This window comes from Rhinatrema bivittatum, chromosome 1 (genome assembly GCF_901001135.1).
Source record: "Rhinatrema bivittatum chromosome 1, aRhiBiv1.1, whole genome shotgun sequence".
Taxonomy (NCBI): Eukaryota; Metazoa; Chordata; class Amphibia; order Gymnophiona; family Rhinatrematidae; genus Rhinatrema; species Rhinatrema bivittatum.
In genome coordinates, this window is record NC_042615.1 from 473326520 (window position 1) to 473343123 (window position 16604).

Below are 16604 nucleotides of genomic sequence, written 5' to 3' on the forward strand. Positions count from 1 at the left end.
AGCAGGCACTGGCAGGGAGGGCTTCCCTGCCATCTGAAGACCCCGGCAGCGGCTCAGCCGCGAAGGACGGAACAGGAGCGACAGCGGCAGCCCCAGCCATGGAGGAAGACTCCCGGCGAGGGTACAACCCTCGCCGTGCAGGACAGGAGACTGCCACATCCTCTAGGCCGTGGAGGATGGCAGCAAAGGCGGTTAGCCACGTTCAAGTAAGCAGCTGGGGGAGAGAAAGGGGACCTGCCCACACCATCGTGGGCAGGTTCACAACAATAAATATGTTTTTATATGCACTAAAAAAATTAGAGTATGCAAAAATGGAACAGAAAACAAAATGAATAAAAACCATGAATGAAATGAAAATTCTTTTGTTACACCCTCCAAGAGGCTGAGCCCATAGAAGATTATTTATTTGTTTATTAAACCTTTTATTCAATATAATCCAAATATGTTAAATGCAGATTAAAAATTAACAATTATAAAAGCAACACAATCACAAATTAAAAGCAACAATAAAAACAGAAAAACATATATATATTGCACTTTCCAACACTCATTCTCAGCATTCAGTCTTCGTCCTCACCATATGCTTCCTAAACAACTCAGCTTTCAATATCTTTATACATTTTAACTAGTTTTGCTTTTGTCACAATCATAAGAACAGCCTGTATCACATAGTAGGTGCTGCAGTTGAAAAAGCCCTCACTCTAGTTCCACTAAAATGATAATCCTGTATAGAGGTCATATTTAATAATTCCTGAGAAGTAGATCTTAATGATCGAGTAGTCAGGTATTTAACAAGTTTACCTGCCAACCCATGTAACTCCAATTTTATCAATTTATATATGATGGTATATAGCTTAAATTGCACCCTATATATATATTGGAAGCCAGTGCAGTCTCTGCCAATATGGCCCAATACAAACCTCCTATGGTAAATTTAATATCACCTTGACGGCAGTATTTTGAATCAGCTGAAACACTTAACAAAATAGCTTTGCATTCTTACATAAATATCATTTCAGTAGTTCAGATAGCTAAGAACTCATGCTTGAACAACCAATCCAAAATCCTCAATTAACAGGACATGTCTTAATTTAAAAAATCCTATCTGGGCTACTTTTTTAACTTGCACCTTCAAGGTTAATGCATTACCCTCAAATTACAAGTTTCAGCTTTCACAGCCAACATATGATTGTCGAAATTTATGGTCATCATGGATTGTGCCTAATATCTTCCTAGCCATAAAATAGTTGTTTTGTTACAATATAATTACAGTTCATTTTCCATCAACCAATTCTGAATTATTCTCATATATTGCTGGAATTGCTCAAGTGGTATTTAACCTGGATTTGGGCTGGGAATAAAATATTGTACATCTGCATAACATTTATAAATCACCCCCATTGTTGACAGCAATTTCCCAAGTGGACCTGTTGGAAGCAGGATGCTGGGCTCGATGGACCCTTGGTCTGACCCAGCATGGCAATTTCTTATTGAGGACAAAACAGATCCCTCCTCTAAACAAGGTATTATACCAACTGGAATGTTCCCCATTACAACAAACCCTCTACCTCCTATTAGCTTAAAAACCACTCCAATACGGTTCTTGCAATTCCAAGCTCCTGCAACTGTTTTAACAATTTATCAAAGGCCGAAGCAATATCTAATTGCACTTTAATCCCTGACTTCTTATACTCATTGGTACAATAAATGCCATCCAAAAGGGAAGCTAACAGGATCTCAGTTCCATAATCTTCTATTCTTCTTCCAGCTGCCCTAGGTTGGAGAGGTAGGGCAGAGAGAAAGAAAAGGTTGCACCCAGGGGACATTACCTAGAAAGTCTAATATTATCGATATCTTTTGGAAGGGGGCCATTCAGAGGTCTGATGTCTCATGGTGGGAAGAGGGAAGCTGGATGCCCTATTTTAAGTTTGTGTCAGTTAGCATTGGGGGACCTAAATAATATATTGTGGATGTTATAAGGGCCATGTTCCCTTTAGTACTGCCCTTTGAATTGATGCATGCTTGGCATATCATTATTTTTTTGGTATATTGGGTGCTAAAGTGGCATACTACACTCAGTAAATAGCACTTCCCATTTTATTGTGTTTTTAGTACATAGGCCCCATTGCATCCATCCTACATGACTCACTCAAGGTGACTGACGTTAATTAAACTGTGTCTACAATTTTAACTTCCTTCTGATTTTAGTGAGAAAATAGTAATTATACTATACACTCATTTTCTGGTGTAATAGATAGTAAAGAATATAACAATAAATTGAAGCTTTTGAAGTAAGTGAGATCTAATTTATGAGGACTGAAAATGCAGTTTTTGTTTAGATAAATGTATACCTGCTACAGCCATGTCAATATAAAAATCACTGGTTCTGCCACAGTAAATGAAATGGACTTCATGAACATGAAATTCTAGAGACGCATACTCTGAAGAAAAAAACTGTATGAAATGTTTGATTTGTTTTCCGGTGAAGGCTTCACAAATATGAAAACAATTGCTTGAAACAAAAATCAAACTCTATTACTCTATAAGCACCTAGTTTTAAAAAGTCTGTGCCCCTTTTGTGTGTATAAGAAAAAAGTGCTCTAATAAATCAGGCACAGAGTTAAAAAATATCAGACACGCATTTCAACTTATTTCAAATTACTGTCAGTGTTATTTCATCTTAAATATTTTATAATAATAATTATGAATTTATGTAAAACTATTCTATAATAATCCCAATGCCCCACATTTGGTGACTTTTTAGATTGTGATGCTTTTCTTTGGGTTTTATTTTACATGCCTAGTTGATTTTTCATACTCAGATTAGTAATGTAGTATGGACTTCATTATGTAACTTGTTTCCATTTCTTAGTAAATTGACTTGATTGTAGTTGTATCCCTTAATTTTTAACTAGATTATTTTAATTTGTGTGCACAGATCTTGCATTAGTTCAGTTACCTTAACTCCAGTTGCTTCAAAATACTGCTGCCTGGATACAACCGGGCCTTAACATTTAAAATTACATAGCTTCTGCACTCAGATAACTTCATTGGCTCCCTGTTTCATTTCATATTGAGTTCAAAATTCTGATGCTAGTTTTTAAGTCATTACATGCACCAGATTATCTTGTATTCTTAAACCCTTAAGTAAATTTTCAATGGAGTTCCACACAGAAAAATAGCGTATATCCACACCATTGAATGTCTGGTGTACAATAGAAATGAGTAGTTGCTGCCAAACTGACTGTGCAGGTCACTGCGACTGTGAATTTATTTATTTATTTTATTTATTTTAATTTTTTATATACCGGAATTCCTGTATGCAATACAAATCAATCCGGTTTACAAGTAACGAAAAGGTTGCCCTGGGCTAGGGATTAGACCGGGGTTTTTTACATAGAACATTGAACAATAACAATCAACCCTAAAACATTATTACAAGGAACATTGAAGTAAAAATAATATTTAACAAAAAGCAATTAACATTATTCATGTTTTGAAACAGTATGTGTGTGTTCAACTTTTTACAAGGAACTTTTGAAGCGTATATAGTCTGCAAGTAAACGGTTATATAGATTGTGAATAATGACTGTTGAATAAACATTGCGAATAAGCAAGTACATATATGTAATTAAGTGTCACGATGTTAGTGCCACCCTGCAATGGTTGGATCTGAAAGTCCGGAGGAGGTGCCTAGTTACACTCTGGGAATTGGAACGCTTGCCTGAAGAGCCAGGTTTTTAACCTTTTTTTGAACTCTGGTAGACTGGGTTCGAATCGCAGGTCTGGAGGGAGCGCATTCCATTGGTGTGGTCCCGCAGATTTAAGCTAAGGCTGAGTTCTTACTCAGCACAGTTGCTCATTAATGTGAATGTAAATGTTTGCTAAATATTCCCCTGGAAGGACTTTTAGACAATTAGTGAATTTTACCCTTTTCTGCCATTCTGTCTCATGGAGACATCAATGAGACTTTTTTGGTTTTATCTGTCATCCGCCAAAGGGTATTCTGACAGCGTAATCCCTTGGTGTCAAGACAGCGTCCTTTTAAAAGAGTGACCCTGGACTGGTGCAGTGTTAAGGAGGGTGAGAACACTAGCTTGAATTACCTTGCAGCTGGATTAATCTAGTGACAATTGACATGTTAACACTTGAGTTTAAAGATAACATTTATTTTCTGCTTAACTCAGACAGTGTTTGAGCTGTAAATCTAAAACTGTAAAGAACCAAAAAGAAAGGAATAATTATACAGTATCACATTTGTTTTCACATATGCTGCTAATAAATTAATTGGTTACCTCACAAAAGTGTCTGTATCAGCTCCCTAAAGCTAATGAATACATTTTTTTTATGTCATTTTAAATTGTAAATGGGGACTGTGTAAATCGCTTAGGATTGTAGATTAGCAATCCATACATTTTTAAATAAATAAATATCACAAGGCTATTGTTTAAATCTGATAATTTACTGTAAGATTATCCAAAACAGATCTTCCTTCAAGACCTCAATGTCTTTATATTAATAAATAATACCATATTTCACCACATGTGTTCTATTAATTTGCTAGATTTCCACATAGTTAGAAATAAGAGTAAACAACAAGTTGTACATAACATCTTTTTACTAGATTAACATAATGCATCTGTAACTGACTTTCAATAGCTAAGACATTATGATTAGAGCTTGGAGGTGGAGAGTTACATTTAGAATAAGTAGATAGGATAAGGTCCTAAAGAATGTCCTAGCTATCATATAATCCAAAAATCAAATCCTGCTGAATGTGTATGGGTCCACAATATGTTTTTCTCCAAGTGACCTCGTATAACATCCCAAAGAGCTGCGGGGCTCACAAGGCTATGGGAAGCATCAGGCCTTTTTAATCATTGATCACTGAGAAGTTTGTAACAAGTGCTCCCGATGGAAGCTATGTGTTATTTGAAGGATACTTCAACTAATGAAGTTATCAATAAAGACACTTATCTTGTTAAGTATGTTGGAATGCCCTCAAGTCCAAGTTTGATGATAGTGGCTGAAATGCCCTCCAGTCCAAATTTGCTGGTAATGGCAGAAGAATGCAGTCCACTCGAAAGTAAACAACCAGGCTGGATGGAGTGAATCCAACGATATCCGACACTGTGGTGTTGCGGAGAAATTCCTTCTTCAGGAAGTCAGTCACTGACCGACCCTTCACGGCGGGGCAGCAGACAGCTTTCTGGCATTGCACATCGCTCAGTGAAGCACACGGTCACAGTGATACAAGAATTCCTGGAAACTTTCAGTCCCTGTACCGGCAAGAAAAAATCCGACTCCCTGAAGAAGAAATTTCTCCGAAACACCGCAGTGTCTGATATCGTCGGATTCAGCCTGGTCTTTTACTTTCAAGTGGATTGCATTCTTCTGCCATTACCAGCAAATTTGGACTGGAGGGCATTTCAGCCACTACCAGCAAACTTGGACTTGAGGGCATTCCAACATACTTAACAAGATAAGTGTCTTTATTGATAACTTCATTAGTTGAAATATCCTTCAAATAACGCATAGCTTCCATTGGGAGCACTTGTTACAAAGATCTCAGTGACCAATGATTAAAAAGGCCTGACGCTTCCCATAGCCTTGTGAGCCATTTAGCTCTTTCAGCACATTATATGAGGTCACTTGGATAAAAACATATTGTGGACCCATACACATACAGCAGAATTTGATTTTTGGATTATTAGAGGTTTCCTGGCTGTTTTGGATTTTGTTATTTTTACTAGCTATCATATAGACATATTATATGGAAATTTCTGTTTTGGCCTATCACATAAACCACTTAGGAATGCATTGAGTAATGGACTTTTAAAACTCAAAACAGTTTAATTTTTTCCAGTGAACTTTTCAAATGGTTAAAATGGGCATTTAAATACACACATTAACCAAACTATATAAGGAAGGCCCAGAAACTGTCCAGCATTTGAGGCCTTCTGCTGGAAAACATATTTTGCAATACTTAAACTGCCAGAGCAAGGTTTGCAGAAGGTGAACTCTGTTACTGACAAGCTTCATTGAACTTGGAAAGCTTACAACTTGATCGGAAAACAGCTTGAAGATGCCAAATATTGATCAGCTGATGAAAGCTGCAGATTTTTATTTTAATTAAAGTATCATATATGTATCCTATATGTGGAGAATTCAATCAAGAAAGGTCTCATATTCAGAGCTTTTCTACCACCCCTTTTACAACATGAGAAAACGTAAACAAGCATGTGATGCTGCAAAAGACCACTGTGATCTCTTCTGACCTAAAAACAAAGGGCCAGATTTCAGTATCTACACGCAGACATAGATTTATGCGCGCAACCTGGCGCGCACAAATCTATGCCTGATTTTATAACATGCGCGTGGCTGTGCGCGCATGTTATAAAATCCGGAGTTGGCGTGCACAAGGGGGTACACACTTGTGCACCTTGCAGGTGCCGTGCCCAAGGGGAGCCCCAATGGCTTTCCCCATTCCCTCTGAGGAGTGGCCTCGGAGGGAACTTTCCTTCCACTCCCTCCCATCTTCCCCTCCCTTCCCCTATCTAACCCATGCCCCAGCCCTACATAAATCCCCCCTACCTTTGTCTTATTTACTCCTGCCTCTGGCAGGCGTAACTTGCACATGCCGGCCGGCTGCCCACGTGCGATCCCCTGGCACGTCTGCCGTGCCGGAGGCCTCGGTCCCACCCCTGGACTGGCATCCCGCCCACGCCCCTGCCCATTTTTCAAAACCCCGGGACACACGCGCGTCGCCGAGCCTATGCAAAATAGGCTTGGTGTGTGCAGGAGCAGGTTTTTGGGGTTACGTGCGTAATATACACATGTAACCCTTTGAAAATCTGCCCCAAAGTGCGTGCCCTGTCATTTTAAGGGGTGTGTATTAATATTCAGACCCAACCAATGAGATGAAAGACATGTGTTATTGTAGACTGATTAAATGAGAAAAGCACTGTAAAATAACTGATAGTGGCACCAGAATTTTGGCATCCAGTGAGCCCCAATGCACACGACTAATGCGCTTGACCAATGCACACAACCAGAACTTGGGCATACAAACAGACATCCAGCTCCAACCCAAAGCAGATGCGACTGGAACTTTGGCATACATGCGTCCAATCAGACCAACTGCAGCATGATCAGCAAGAGGAAGACCAAATCAAGCAGAAATAAGCCTAAGACCTTCAAGGATGCATTCAAATGCATCATGGACTCTTTCCCATGTTACAAGACACCACTTTGGGAGTAGTAAGAAAAAGGAAGAAACCTGGCAGTTAATCACTAATTTGCAAATATCATATGGGATGGGGAATTGAAAATTGAACTTTGAAAATTGATATATTTACCTTTACAAATCAGCAAGTGGTCAAAATAAAGACAGTTTGCTTCAACTTAAAGAAAAGGATCCAAACTAAAATAGTAAAAATCAGAAACATACAAAATCTAGGAAAAAAAAATCATAGTTTCTTTGTCAATTTTGTTCCCCCTAGTTGGTCTTTGCACCACTGTACCACCTTCCATACTCGAACGTCCGTCATTATGAAGGGTGGAGTAGCTTAAATGTAACTCAAATCTTAACTGGGTAAATACTAGAAAAATCTCCAATTTCAAAAACAACTTTTAAAGTCAAACAGTTCTCAAAAATCCAAAACCAGATATTCAATCTAGTTCCAGCAAACCTCCACAAGGGAAAGATTATTTTCTTCTTCTTACCCTTGCATTTTCCTTGCAGCTTGGTCAAATAGTTCAATGAACTTGCCCTTCTGGATACTGGGGGGTATACCCTTCCTTTCAGACTAGTCAAACTTCAGAACTTTCACTACACAATTATCTTATCTTCTTGAGCAATCCAACTCTAGGATGGCCAAGATCAACAGCAAAGCCTCCTCCTCCTTCTCATTCAAGACCCCCAGGGATAGGGCTATGACCATCAGGAGCTCCTTCTCTCTTCTTCTCTCACCAGTCTACTCACCCATTGGCATTTGGACATGTTCTAGTGGGTTTTATACCCCACTGAAAACTCCCACTTAAAGACCAGGGGAGGATTCCACTGTCTATGATGGAAAAATATTAGTGAAATTATTAATTACAGGGAAAGCCAGGTCACACATATATGCACATAAGGCCAGGGATTCCTGCAAATCACAAAACTAGTCAAGATATGGACACACTAGATCTTCCTTGAGATTCCAGATCATGTCAGCTGGGATGCCATATCAGATACCTATATTGTGAATCCTGCAGCATGCCTGCACAATCTCAGCTATAATGTGAGGTCATACTGTAATACTTTCCCCATTTTATCTAAACATGAGTAATGACTTTTTGAGACACCAAAGGTATAGCTTCTGATTGAGCTAGTAGATGTTAATGCCTCATTGTACCTCCTGTCTGCTATTTTGTTAGGAAGAGTGATTAGTGTGAGAAGCCATGTCCAGCAACCATATAGAGAATCACCTAAGCCTCAGGAAATTGGCATGAGTCACATTGACTCATTTTTTATTATATAGTTGGCAGCTTTCCAACACTATTAACAGCCATATCTGAATACAATAGCTTTGTTTTGCCATAGCAATGAAAAATCTCATGAGAAAGTCCATCCACATCACCAAAAGCCACATTAATTGAACATTTTATTTTATATTTATATATTTCTTTTATATACCGACATTCGATCGAAATATCACATCGGTTTACAGGAAACTGAGAGATAGGGCGGGGTCCGCCCTATTTTACATTGTAAGAAGGAAGAATGTAACTAAATTACTATGTAACTATATTACATAAGAATATAACATTTGCCATGGCGGGTCAAACCAAGATCCATCGAGTCCAGCATCCTGTGACAGTGAGCAATCCAGGTTTCAATTACCTGGCAGATCCCATAGGGGTAGATTTTATAAATTTGCGTGAGGGCGTACTTTTGTTCGCGCACCAGGCGTGAACAAACGTACGCTGGATTTTATAAGATACGCGCGTATCTTATAAAATCCGGGGTCGGCGCGGGCAAGGGGGTGCACATTTGTGCAACCTGCGCGCGCCAAGCCCGGCGCGCGTTGCCTGTTCCTCCCCCCACCTTCCCCTCCCTTCCCCTACCTAACCCACCCCCCCGGCCCTATCTACCCCCTACCTTTGTTGCCAGATTTACGCCTGCTGAAAGCAGGCGTAAATCTGCGTGCGCCAGCGGGTTGCTGGCGCACCATCACCCGACACGAGGGCTGGTCCGGAGGCCTCGACCACGCCCTTGGGCCGGTGCCACGCCCCACCGGACCCGCCCTGAACCACCCCTGACCCCGGCCCCGCCCCTCCCCTTTTACGAAGCCCCGGGACTTACGCTTGTCCCGGGGCTGTGCGCGCGCCAGCGGCCTATGCAAAATAGACACGCCGACGCGTGAGGGCCCTGCACGCGTAAATCCGGCCGGATTTACGCGTGCAGGGCATTTAAAATCCGGCCCAGAATGTAGGTGTTTCCTGTTATTCACTCCAAAGGATAGCTATAGTTTACTTTAGTCTACCTAGCTAATAATGTGTTATGGACTGTTCCTCTTAGAACTTGTCCAAAATTCATTGAAACCCCACAGTGCTCTCCTTGACCATGTTCTCTGGCAAAAGATTCCACAGCTTGACAGTGCACTGAGTGAAGAAGTAATTTTTCAATTTTCTGTTTTGAATCAACTGGCTGTTAGTTTCATGTAGCATCCCTTTGTTTTAGTCATATTTGAAAATGTACATATGAGATGTACATCTTAGAGCTACATATTAGATCTGTCCAAGGTGATTGTAGTGGGAATATAACCTAGCACACAAATATATAGCCATGTTTTAAGCTATTTTATAGTATATGCATGCCTATTTCTGCATACAATTCTTTTATCATTCAGTGTTCTTTACACCTGCAAGCTAGATATGAAATACAAATTCTGCAAAATACAAAGCCATTTCATCTTTAGAGACGTAAAAATATGTCATAATCTTCTTCTTACAGCCAGTGCAGCAGTATGTGCCTTCCACACTTTATTTAATCTACTAGCATGACCTGGGGTAAACGTACATACTTGCTGTGTATAACACGACAGAGAAGAGGCAAGACAAACACATATATGGTGGTCAGTTACATGCATAGCTAGCAAATTATGAAAAGCTTTAATGTTAATATTAGTAAGTAGGGATGTGTGAAGCCCGAACCTATTGGACGTTTAAAATTCAGGGAGACCCGAATTTTATTTTAGTGCGCACTAATTCCCCGTTAGTGAGCGGGATTCCCCTTAATATATATTCCCAAGTATTTAAGGGATTTATCTACTCAACGCAGGGGGAGATCTGTCCAATTGGCTGTAACTGACCCAGAATATCCAACACCTCAGATTTATCCAAATTCAGTTTTAGCCCTGAAAATTTTATGGAGACAAAGATTTCCAATATTTTGGAAGGAGTATGGTGTACAATTCTGGTCGCTGTATCTAAAAAAAGATATAATTGTGATGGAGAAGGTACAGAGAAGGGCAACCAAAATGATAAGGGTAACGGAACAGCTCCCCTATGAGGAAAGACTAAAGAGGTTAGGACTTTTCAGCTTGGAGAAGAGACGGCTGAGGGGGGATATGATAGAGGTGTTTAAAATCATGAGAGGTCTAGAATGGGTAGATGCGATTCGGTTATTTAGTCTTTCAGATAATAAACTAGGGGGTACTCCATGTGGCACATTTAAAACTAATTGGAGAAAGTTCTTCTTCACTCAAAGCACAATTAAACTCTGGAATTTGTTGCCAGTGGCTGTGGTTAGTTCAGTTAGTATAGCTGTGTTTAAAAAAGGATTGGATAAGTTCTTGGAGGAGAAGTCCATTACCTGCTATTAATTAAATTGACTTAGAAAATAGCCACTGCTATTACTAGCAACGGTAACATGAAATAGACTTAATTTTTGGGTACTTGCCAGGTTCTTATGGCCTGGCTTGGCCACTGTTGGAAACAGAATGCTGGGCTTGATGGACCTGGTCTGACCCAGTATGACATGTTCTTATGCTTGTGGGACGAAAAGAAGGATATAATCTGCGAACAAAAATGTGTTTGGTAGAGTCTGTCCTTTGTATGTAGAAGTGATATCCAAGGTCTGTTGAAGGGTGTGGTTCCAATGATAAGATAAGCAATGGGAACATTGGACAACCCTGCCGTGTACCTCTCGTTAGTGAGAATGGTTTCGATAAACATCCATTTGCCTTTACCCTTGCCCCAGGATTTGAATATAGAACTTGGATGGTTTGATAGTAAAAGCCCGTAAAGCCAATCATTTCCTGCGTATACCGTAAAAAAGACCAAGACACCCTGTCAAAGGCCTTTTCTGCATCAAATCCTACTAATACTGGATTTACAAATTTACGTTGTTGACAGAGATGGAGAATTTGTTCCAGCTCCCGATATTTATGCTGGATCTCCGACCCTTTACAAAGCCTGCCTGCCCTGAAGATACTAAGTTCAGTAATATGTCCACCAATCTATTTGCCAGCACTTTATCAAAGACCTTTATGTCTACATTTAGTACAGATATTGGCCTATACGCCATGGGAGAGTCTGGGGCTCGGCCTGGTTTAGGGAGTACTTTCATGGGAGCCATATGAAGCGAGTCTGGGATCCTGCCGTGCTGTACCATAGTACTGAATAATGCAGCCATGCTATTGCCAATCTTGATTTGGAGGGACTTATAGAAAAATGGGGAATGCCCATCAAGTCCCGGAGCCTTAAGGTTTTGTAGACACCGGATCACCTTTTGAATCTCCCCCTCATGAATTGGCGCATTTATTTGTGTCAGTTGTTCATTGGTAAGCCTAGGTAGATTAAGGGAATGCATAAAGCTATCTCTGTCTGCTTCATCTTCTCTTTCTGTGCTGTATAGTTCTTGATAATAATTGTGAAAGAGAGTTGCTATATGTTCTGCCATAGTCGCCCATGTCCCTGAAGGGTCTTTAAGTTGTGCGGTGTGACTTGATTTCCGTTCCCCTTTTACAAGGTGGGATAACATCCTCCTTACCTTATTCCCTTATAAATAAAGCCAATGCTTTAGTGAAAATAGTGAGGATGTTGCCTTTTTTGTGAAGTAACTCATTAAGCTCTGTTCTGATTAGATTATATTCCTTTTGGGTAGCTGAGTTAGCATTTTGTATTAAAGCTTTTTTGTGTAAGCTAAGTTTAGTCGTTAAATCGAGGATCTGTTTGACTAGTTCCTTTTTTTGGCGGATGGAGTATTCAATTATATGACCATGTAACACTACTTTGGCGGCTTCCCAAAACACATAGGGGTAGATTGAAATAAGTTATTAAAGAATCTATATTATTTCCATTTATTGAGCAAGAATTCTCTAAAGTTTTTATCCTGAACTAACCAGACCGGCATTTCCAGGTTGCTGGATCTCTGTATGTTCCCATTTTCTGCATACTACAAGAGATTTGGCTATGATCATATACAACTAGTGGTTCAATGCTTGTGCTCTGGAGTTGAGAGAAAATGGAATTGGAGACTAAAATGTAATCAATCCAAGATTTGGTATCTGATGCTGTCGCCAGGTGCGTGAATTCTTTACTACCGGGGTTCAGTAATTTCCATGAGTCTATTAATTGTAGGGAGTCACATAAAAAGGGTATGCCTTTTTTGGGCCAAGGTCTCTGCTTTAAGATCTTGATATGCAGTCTATTGTGGGATCCGCCACACAATTAACGTCACCTCCCATCACTATGGGCGCCTGATCTAGGGGCATTATTTTGGTCACTATATCTGAAAAGAAGTTGTGGTCATATTGACTGGAACCATATAGCATGCTAAAATAATTAGTTTACCAAAAATTAGCCCTTCCACTATAATAAATCACCCCCTGGATCAGCAATGGTTTTTTGTTGTTGAAATGAGATCATTTTATGAACCATTTTAGCCACTCCTCTGCTATGAGAAGTCCCATGGGCTACAAAAATCTGATTGAAACCTCTTTTTTTAAGTTTTAAATGGGCATTAACCTTCAAATGCATCTCCTGTAGGAAAATTATTGTGTCTTTTAGTCTGTTAATATTAGAGAGCACTTTCTCCCTTTTTACCGGGGATCCCAGACCCACCACATTCCATGATAGATATTTTACACATTCATTCATCAATACAGTATACTATGTGAATAAAACAGATAAAGTCGTAACACTTAAGTTTTGTAAGCTACTAGGAGCCTCAATACTAGACATTTCGCTAGTCCCCTTGCCCTTGCTGTGAAATCACAATTGGTTTGACTCACTGGTTTGCCATCCTATGTCACTGACTAATATTTTCCCCTGTAGTTTACCTCCCCTTATTAGACTTGAATACTACATCTCTTTTCCCTCCCCGCCACTCTTCCCACCCTTCCCCTCTCCTCTTCCCATGCCCCCCCCCCCCACCTCCAGTATCCACATAGCAAAGGGATTCATTCCCTTCTTTGGAGATCAAGGGATTGCTCAATTTTGACTAAAAATCCAGAAACCTGCTGAATTTACACTAGAATCTTTATGGACTGCATTTGAGAGTTTAGGAAATGTTATAGCTAATAAAATTCCTCCTATAAATGATGTTGTACAAAACCATGAAGTAAGATTATTATTATCAATAGAGAAGGTAATGAAAAGTGTTACGATTCAGAATACAGAGATTAAAAATCTTATGGATACAAATAAAGAGTCTCAACAATCTATAATGAGGGATAATACAAAAATGTTAAATACATTGGGAAGTATGGAAAATTCATTAAAGACAAGGAATCTAAGGTTTGTTAATTTTCCCAGATTAGCTCATATATCTCCAAAAGAGATGTATAGAAAGTATTTAGTTGAGATCTTGAAAGTACCAGAAGGGTATATACTCCCAGTGGTAAGAGCTTTTTATCTCCCACAAGTGAAAACATTTCTAGAAGGAAATAAGGAAGGAGGGAATGGAGGAGAAACCCTTGAAATTAATGTAGAAAACCCATTGTTAAATCTGACAGAAATGTTAGAAACTTCAGATTCCACTTTAGCTGAACCTAGTACTATGATAATAACATTTGCACTAGAAATGGACAGGGAATGAGTATTTAGATTATTCTTTAATTTTAGACTACATAAATTTTTGAACATGCAGGTAAGGATTTACCCTGATGTGTCAAAAATGACACAAAAGAAAAGAAAACAATGTTTGCTTTTAAGATCTCAGATACAACAAATAGGAGCACGTTTTATATTGAAATTTCCCTGTAGAGGTCAAGTTAGATATAAAGGGTCAACCTATCTCTTCTTCCTCCCAGAACAATTAATTAATTTCCTGTCTGATAAAGTTAGAGTAAAAAGAAGGGGTAAAGGAAAAGGAATAGAATTCCACCCAAGACCCCCTAAATACACTGATGATATATCTCACATAGAAATCTTCTCCTCTCTCAGCTGTTTGAAAGGTAATGTTTATTAATTATTGTGGTACTATTAGAATTCAGATCTTTTAATAAGATTTTAGTATAGGGGACCTCTTTATTCTGAAGTATTGAGTTATGATTTGGATAGGATAGCGTTATAATTAATCCGATGATGTAATAATTATGTAAGATTGATATTGATTACTTCAGAGTTTCTTTGTCAAGATTGTCTTCTTGGTATGTAAAATTGTTAAAACCTTAATAAAATTAAAAAAAAAAAAACTAGCTACTAGGCAAAACAGTCATGAAACAAGTCCTGGGAAACTTTAACTTGCTGTCGCTGCTGTGGCATTGCTGTCTAGCTTCAAGTCAGGCCCTCCTCTGGTTCCGTTGTGGGCCACGATTCCATAGAGCCACTTGGGAAAGCCAGGAATATCTTGGCATCAGGTTAACGAAATGCCCTGCATGTAGCTTTCCACTTCTTTGGATGTGTCAAAAAACTTGCATCTGGAGTCAGTCCATATTTTAAGTTTTACTGGGTAAATAATAGCAAATTTTATTTGTGGTTTACCAAATCAGTACAGACAGATGCGAACGCTCGAAGTTATTTAGTTATTTATTTATTTAGAGCTTTTTCTATACCGGCATTCATGATACAATCATATCATGCCGGTTTACAGATAACAGGGGGTGCAGTAACTTTGTACATTTAACAAGTGCATAACAAACAAAAGTTACAAGACAACAGGGTTGCTGGAACTGGTGGAAGAAGGCGACAATAATTAAAGAATTTATACAGAAGTAAATTATTTACATTGAGCAGTATTTATATTGTGCAGCAATGGCCTGTTAATGGATATTAGACTCGGGAAAATTGTGCCACATTAGTGGAAAAATCCTGGAAGATTAAGAGCCGCTTCCCTTCATTTAACAGCTCTTTTTTCTTATGGTATGCTTGTGAGATTTGTGCCTTGTGGTTATAATTCAGAATGTTTGCCACTACAACCTGGGGAGATTTTCTGTCTGGTTGTTTTGCCCCGATTCGGTATGCTCTCTCCACTTTCAGCTGTCCCACCATTTCTGGGATGCCAAGTCAGTACAGCATCATACCTTCTGAGGTAACCAATGATTAAACCTTGTCTGACATCCACGGCCGTGAAGTCAGATTTCCAGTAGCCACATAGGCATTAAAATAGCCTATATGAGGCACTATATGAGGTTTCCCCAGTTGTTACTATACAATCTTCAGCCATACTTGGGCTAGACTTTGCATATATATTGATATTTTATAAGTGTCTAGTATCATTGGATATATATTTCTGTGTATTTATACGAAGGTTCTGTTGGGAGCCATGTTTCAAGCAGGTTCATTAAGCTGCTTTATGCGATCGTCAAAGCCCACAAAGTGCAGATTCGCTCTGTGCAATCTACTTTCCAGGTCTTCAAGTTTGGATTCTTGTGCTGATACTAATTTTTCTAATTTCGCCATTTTTGTTTGTAGCGCGAGGTTATCATCTTCCACCATGTGTACTCGGTCCTCTATCACGTCCATACGAGTATTGTAATCAGCCACAGAATTTTTTACTTCGGTGATGTGGGAGAAAATTTCATCAAATTTAGGATTTAGGGCCTTCACACCGCCATAGTAATAGATGCCATCAAGGACTTATTTTTAGCGACGTTGGGACGAGCTGGCATCGCAGTGGCCATTTTAGTTTCTAGTTCAGCCGGTTATATTTTTCTTTCCTTGTCGGGCGGTTAGACATGCTGTCCTGATCTGACTTTTTTTCGTGTAAATTACCTGCCGGGAACTTCACGATGTAATTCAAGATCACTCAGGAAAAATTGCACCGAAAATCACAGTTGTGGGAGCTGTTACAGAGGAGAGGCACCTGGAGCACGAGGTGACTATGTGCTCATTGCTAACCGATTCACGTGATCTCAGCATTGATCCCTTTAAACACATCTCTTCATACACCGCACCCAAATTGCCAGAAATATCATGTGAGAGAGATTTATAGAAAAGAGCATCAAACCTGTCCAGGGCCCGTGCTTTTAGCAATGGCAATGAATTTATGGCCTCTACTATTTCAGCTGAGGTTATATCTTGGTTTAACTTGGCAAGTGCCTCATCTGATAGAGGGTTTATTTATATTTGATTAAGAAATTTAACTATGAGATCCAGGTCCATCTTATCGGCCG